Source organism: Canis lupus, chromosome 14 (assembly GCF_003254725.2).
Source record: "Canis lupus dingo isolate Sandy chromosome 14, ASM325472v2, whole genome shotgun sequence".
NCBI classification, from domain to species: Eukaryota; Metazoa; Chordata; class Mammalia; order Carnivora; family Canidae; genus Canis; species Canis lupus.
The window spans coordinates 41,544,859-41,552,269 of NC_064256.1; the positions used below are offsets into that span (position 1 = coordinate 41,544,859).

At 39.7% G+C, this 7,411-nt stretch overlaps 1 protein-coding gene and 1 long non-coding RNA gene across 11 annotated transcripts in view; both read left to right on the forward strand.

Moving 5' to 3' along the window:
* Positions 1-7,411, forward strand: part of CREB5 (cAMP responsive element binding protein 5) — a 494,465-nt gene that overhangs the window by 278,503 nt on the left and 208,551 nt on the right. The gene's annotated exons all lie outside the window — the stretch shown is intronic.
* Positions 6,978-7,411, forward strand: part of LOC125752485 (uncharacterized) — a 33,696-nt gene continuing 33,262 nt past the window's right edge. Inside the window, exon 1 of the long non-coding RNA XR_007402067.1 lies at positions 6,978-7,113. This is a non-coding gene — a long non-coding RNA (uncharacterized LOC125752485). The remainder of the gene's footprint in view (positions 7,114-7,411) is intronic.

The window sequence follows — 7,411 nt, forward strand, 5'->3', positions numbered from 1 at the left end:
GAAGGATATCAGGAGGAAGACTAGCCTAATAATTTTGATAATTTGGATTCTTCTAATGCTGGGATGGTTTATATAGAAGAGTATCAGGTCCAGAGAGAACTGGATATTATACACAACCCAAAATACCCTTGCATGGTCCTAATAAGGAAAAGGAATTATTCATGTTTGGTGTTAAGTGTTGGCAAATGAAAATTTCTAATTTGTAAACCCAGAAAAATTCTACTTTAGGAGAGAATATTGATTGATTCAGAAATAAGTAATCCATAATTGCTTTGTACTTTTGTATTTTGGCTAAATTCTTCTAGATACTGTAAGAAAACCCACCTCTACCTCTGGTTGCATCATCAAGCATTTATCTTGCATCTACTTGGTCAAAGATAAAATACTTCAAGGCATGTGTGGGAAAGAGCATCCAAAGGGTCTTCTTCTTTTTCTATTTTTGGCCATTATGCTTGGAATTCCCTTATTCTAAAAATATCTTTTTGGGGAATCCCAAACAATGTACTAAAATTAATACCCCAAAAGGAAATGAACTGGAATTGACCTTTGCTGCTTCCTGCTCCTTGTTTCCTGCTATTTTAGCGACTTTCTCAAAAGTGGCAACCGTCCATCTCTGGTCTTGTTATCGGAGTCAAAGCTGATTTCCTGACCATGAGACACAGGAGTGAGGGGCATAGGGCTTTGAGCAAAATGATGGGTTTGGCAAATGGAGATTAGAAATGCCAGACACAGAAGAATGCATTCAGTATGATTCTACTTCTATGAAATTCTAGAACAGGCAAGATACTCTGTAGAGAAAGAGAGCATGTCAGTTTCCTAGAGTAAACTGGTAGGAAAAGTGCAGGAGAGAACTTTTGTAGGGATAGAAATGTCATATCTTGATTGTGTTGGTGGTAACAAGTATAGATGCCTGCTGAAACTCAACAACTGTACACTTGAAATAAATGTTAAATAAATTTACATTTAATTAAAGTAAATCACTTTAATAAAAATTAAATTTGAAATAAATTTTTACAATGAAATGGATTTGATTATATATAATTTATATCTCAGTAAAGTTAGTTTTTTAAAAATTGTGATTAGAATGCAATTTGAAAAGCATTGCTACCAACTCCCTGCTTGTTCTTTAATTTTGTCTTTAGTTCAAAGGACTTGACAATATTTTGGGACAATATTTTGATAGCAATAACTACTTTTCATGTTTTATAAGGTTAAGATGTCCATGCAATACCACTGAAATATAATTTATCTCACAAAACAGGATTAAGTAGAAACTTAATTAGAGGTGTTTACATTTTATTCCTCAAGATATCCCTTGCCTGAGGGTAAAACAATTTTTTGACTTAAAAATATTATTTATATATTAATTTCATTGTTGTCTTGCTAAGGGTGAATAATTACCTCACAAGCTATCCCCATGTCCTCTCATTCAAATTGTATACCTTTGTATGACCTTCCTGGAGGACACATTTAGTGTACCTGCTTGGGTTTTGTCTGAGAATAGCTACTCATCCTTGGAAAAGGGTTCTCAACAAGCAGTGTTGGCTCATATTCATTTGCCCCCGGCTTCTCCACTACAAAATGTTCCTAATCAGAACTGTTCTTTTTAAGCCTTTGCGAACTTTGTTAGATGGAGCGTGGCTTTTTACAGTCCATATGCTCATTTTTCTCTTCTGTCTTGAGAATATCATCCTATGTTACTCATATATGGTAGTAAGAAACAGTGATTTATTTTGTGACAAATTTAATGATCCTTTTGAAAAACTAGATTATGATTTCTCTAGCTAGACTTTAGAAGCAAATATAAAAGCAAATGTATAACTTTTCATAGCCTTGCAGATCCATTTTCTGATTATCTTGATGGACCCGTTTTAGGGATAGTCTAGCTAAATGACAACCCTTTGACTAGTATTTTAAATATCTGAGCTTCAAAAAGGTATATGCACCCTCATGTTCATTGTGACATTATTTACAATAGCCAAGGCATGGAAATGACATAAGTGTCCATCAATGGATGAATGGATAAAGATACACACACAGAGAGACATGCATAGTGGAATATTATTCAGCCATAACAAAGAAGGAAATCTTGTCATTTGTGACAAATGAATGAATCTCAAGGGCGAGTAAAATAAGTGAAATAAGCCAGACAGAGAAGGATAAATACCTTGTGTTCTCACATCAATGTAAAATCTGGAAAGAAAAACCAAACTCAGAGATACAGAGAACATACGTTCTCTTTATGGTGATTGCCGGAGGCAGGAGTAGCGGTTGGGGAGTAAGAGGACCAAAATAGATGAAAAGTGGTTAAAAGATACCCCCCAAAATTGTAGTTTGAGGATAAAACTAACCTAGACATGTAAAGTGTGGGGGCATAGGACTGAATGTAAGGGGAAATAGGAAAGAGGAAAGACCTTGTACAGGGTGTCCTTTGAGTGGGAGCAAAACAGTGTGTACCTACATGAACTGGAGGCATATGAGGCCTTCTAGGAACTTCCAGGGGAAGGAAAAATACCAGGAAGAGCCAATCCCTAGAAAGAGACTGGATTTACTTTTTGAGAAAATTAAACCCATTTCAATGGAAATCTTAAACTAGGTAAGATCTCCAAGTTTGAATGAAGTACACAACCCTGAGTTACTTGCAGGATGAAAGTCTGGAAGTCTGGTGCATCGAAAAGGAAGTGGCCTAATGCCTTTTTATTTGCAAAACCAGGAAATGGTAAAGACCACTGACTTACCCAAAAGAAGACCAGTGCCCATAGGTTTTTCTTTATGATGTGCATACTTGAAAAGGTATTCTCCTAACAAAAAAAAAAAAAAAAAAAAAAAAAATCCAGACTTGGGATTTGGCTTGCTTTTAGAGCTCACAGCAGTACAGTTAAACTGAATTTCTCTTCCTCCCTCTGGCTTCCTTTGTTTTTCTCCAGACTTTGCCCTTTGAAACAAACACTGAACAGCACAGGACATGGTATTTCCTGGGTAATGTCATTGGCTGTGAGCTTTGTTTATTAATCATGACATTAGGGCATTGAGAGATCTTATATGGCTTCCTCTTGTACCATACAGACTTCATACACATGTACACACACACACACACACACAAAGTCCTTTTGCCCTGCATTTTGCTTTGTGTCTTTCCTCACTCTTTAAGACAAAGTGGGACAAGGACTGTTTTTTCCCCTTATGTATGTGTATGTGAGTCATAATCTTCTGTTTTTTTTCTCTTTTCTTTTGGTTGTGATTTTTTGATAGTGGTCAGGGGTAGAGGAGTATAGATAGAGAAGACTTCAGTGGTAAAGGCCAGAAAGATCCTTTTGACAATAACATAAATGTGATTTTTTATCTTATTTTTTAAAACAGAGGTTGGAGGGGGATATTAAGGGGGAAGTAGGGTATAATTGAAACCGCTAACTAGCCTATGGTCAGAGCCAGGCTAGAATTTAAGGATGCTGCTCTAAAACTTCATATTATAGCAATCCTAGCCTCACTGCTTTCCTGGCCTCTGCCTTTACTTCCTCCCCACAGCACAGCATATTGAACATGCTACAATCCTGGGTGTAAAGACTTATATCAGTGACCCCGAAACTATTTTAGAAAATCATATTTCATTGTCCAGTCCTTCAGAAGCCATTACTACTTTTCTTAAAACTAAGGCTCTGAAATTTCTCAGGGAATGGGGCAACTTGATGGTTTGACATGTGTTGATATATGAGTAATCCATAGGTCACTAAAGGTTAATGATAGGGACTGTTGGTTAGATGTAAGCTTAAGTATTGCCTGGTTCATATATGAGAAGAACAGGATCTCCACATTTCCTCTTAAATTAGCTTAATTTAAAAGGGGAGATTTTGTAATTTTTGGCCTAAGTATTAATCGATAACAATAGTCATCACTGTTGATTCCTAATCTGTGACCTACTTGCACATATCATGCTATACTTGTGGTTATAATAAGAAAGTCAGATAATTCCTCTTGGAGCTTACTATCTAAAGCAGGATGCCAGGGGATCCCTGGGTGGCTCAGCGGTTTGGCACCTGCCTTTGGCCCAGGCCCTGGAGTCCCGGGATCGAGTCCCATGTTGGGCTCCCGGCATGGAGCCTGCTTTTCCCTCTGCCTGTGTCTCTGCCTCTCTCTCTCTCTATGTCTATCATAAATCAATCAATCAATCAATCAATCAATCTTAAAAAAATAAAGCAGGATTTCAGAGGTATGACTTTACATAGCTTTGCACATCCATTTTTCAAAAAATGTTGACTTGAGGTGATTATGCAACCACTGTCAGTGGTAAGCAGCAGTAACGTGAATAAACACGGTCATTCCTAGGTGGTAAATTGTATGTTTAATTTTTGAAGGATGTGTGCTCTTCTGACCCATGCATTTTCAACAGAGCTTCATTTTTTTTTCTTTTTAGGTTCTAGGTCTATGGTACAGCATGTCTTATGCTTTGAAGCTGTTTGTGCTGGTCTGCTAATAGCCTCTGTCTTGTTTAATTTCTAAGCCCTGACCTCACCTGAGTTAGGCTCCTCAGCTCCAGGAGCTCATTTTCAGCAAAATTTGCTTTAGACAGTGGTTGCTTCTAAAGTGCTTTCTCTACCCTTTTCAGGGCACATGGGATCAGCTTATGCACACACGGAGTTCAGGTACTATTGTTATATTTAGCGCGTGCCCATTTAGAGCAATATTTGTTAAATAAATGCAGTGTCTGAGAGAGGTTAGAAATATTTCACTATTCCTTAGCCTAGTGAAAAAGGTAGTTCTTAGAACCATCACCTTGTATTTTGATTTTGTATGCTTTTGTCTTTAGGTTAGGGAGAGTCGTGCAGTGGATTTTTTCCTTTCCTCCTGCCATGACTTTGTTCAATGAGTTGTTTTTTTCCTTTTGTTTCCTGTCTGCCAGGTGCTGGGGCCACAGCTTACTGAGTTTGGTGCACTAGGGCGGTAGTTTGGTCTCCTGCTGGCAACAACGATGGCTGAGTTGCAAAGTCAGCATGTGTGCTGGCTGAAGCCCACAGCCATCATGCACACCAGCCTGTGGTCAACTGGGCTCTGGTACAAGTGCCAGGAAGGCAGATGAATGGGAGGTGGGCACATGAGGTCAGAGGAGAAAGAGGGGAAAGGTCAGCTAACAGACTACAGATTGTCTGAGGTTGCCATTTTGAGTGGGACCTTGGGGGGCCTGGAATCTGTGCCCTTAGTGTTAGGCAGTGTTGATTTGAATGGCTAAATGTTAACTTTGTTCTTGACCAAAAGTTGGAAGTCTTCCAAGGGTGCCTTAGTAGACCTTTGTCCTTTTCTTGTCATGAGCCTCCTTCCCTGGCCTTGAGAGCGTGTAAGTCATGCTCTTGGGTCTTCAGTTGTCTTTTCAGGTCCCACACTCAGTCTCTCACGGCACCAGTGTCTGCTGGTGGCTCGTCTTGGGTTCCTTTCTGTGTCCCACTCTGCCAGCCGGGTAAATGAGGGGAGTTGGCAGCAAGAGGAAGGGGCCAGAGGGAAGGTGGTGAAAGGCGTGCTCAGAAGTATCTGGCTTTGGGTTTTTACAGAAGTTGATAGCATTGGGCTTAGTGACCACAATTCAATTATAAGCACCGCACAGCCATCCTGAGTGACTATATCCTTGCCAAAAACTGCTGTGTAAAGGCGGCTGCATTTTTGTTAGCCTTGCCTGATGGATTTTTAAGTATATTAACCACATACATTCACACAAAGGGGAAAATTTACTACCTCAACAGAGGGACCTAAATCCCCCAGGCTAAATAAACCCAATGAAAACACAAGAACTGCATTTACGGGCCTCCCGAAGATAAGAATTCAACCTTTAAAAAGGTTCCTTCAAATGAAAAATGGATGGCTGAGCTGCTAATGGCCCAGTAACCTAGGGATTTCACTCTTCCCTAATGTGCAAGGACCTCAGATGGGTTCCAGCTTCTGGGATGGGGAATTTTCATCCCAGGCTTCTGGGCCTAGAGGGTACAGCCAGGGCCTTAGAGATTTCATGATGACCCTGGAGGACAGACCGTCTTGGCAATTTTTGTGTTGCCTCTGTTTCTCGTGTGTGTGTGTGTGTGTGTATGTGAAGAGAGAGAGAGAATCAAATATGTATATATGTGAGGAGAGAAGAAAGGGCCAAAGTCAGGAGAGGGTATGTGTGCTCCAGCTTTTCCCAGTTAGCATTTGGTGGAGGGGAGAAGCCGAGGTTTTTCCTCTTAAACTTATGGGAAAAGCTAGGGGGCTAAGTATTTACCTATTGGTATTATCCTGTGTATGTTTTTCTACAGACATAGGTTATGCATGAGGGCATATGTGAGTCAACAGGTCTCCCTGAAAGGTTCTTGATCTTCTGGTGCTGTTGAGGATCTCTGAGGCTTGTCATCAGTAAATCCTGCTACCATATTGCTGTAAATTATCGGAGTATTATTTTAAAATAAACATAGTGGGTGGGAGAGGGGTTAATTACAAAGGGGCTGAAAGAACTTTTTGAGGTGATGGAACTGTTCTATATGGATTGTGGTGGTATTACATGACTGTCTCATTTGTCAAAGCTCATAGAACTGTGTATTAAAAAGAATAACTTTTGCTATCTGTAAACTATAGCTCAATAAATCTGACCTCCTTGAAATAACAAATGAATAAGTACATAATTTGTGAATGAACAAATGAATATTCCTTTCACTTGTCCCTAGCTGTTTTGCCAGCCAGTGAGCCATTTAGATAATGCCTCCCTTTCAAAGGAAGGACACCACATAGTCAACTCCAGCCTATGAGCTCATGATGCCAGTAAAGCAGTTCCAGAAAAAGCAGAGATGGTGTGTGTTTCCTCCTGAGGCAGATGACCTAACCCTCCAGGTAGCAATGCCCTTATATGGTTAGCACAGGTAGGGAAATACCTGCTTCATGCTGACTCACCAGATAAAAAATCATTTCTCTGAATGAGTCAGAATCAAAAGTGTGTTCCAAAAAGTCTCAAATGTCCTGCATCATGAAGGGCTTAGAGCACCAATCAGGGTACCTGCTTGCAGGGTCCTTCTGGCCGTATATGGATAATATCCACAACCTGCAGCTCTTATTTCCAGGCATGATCACGTTAAATTCTAGCTCACTCAACTGCGTGCTCAGGTACAGGAAAAACTTATTTAAATTTATGCTCTACTAATGTTGCTTATTCAGTTATAGGTAAACCTAATAATGGTAGAACAAAGTGCTTCAATGTTAAGTGTATATCTGGACATTTGGGGAGTGTGTGTGTGTGTGTGTGTGTGTGTAAGGATACAGAGTTAAAGCAGACTGGGGCAATGTAAAATACCACAGAAAGTAGGGGTTTCCAAGGAAAACATGGGGAAACTCTGTATGTGAATCTAATGTATGCTATAGCTTTTAAAAGGAAACGTTAATAGTGAAACATGCCCTCAAAGGG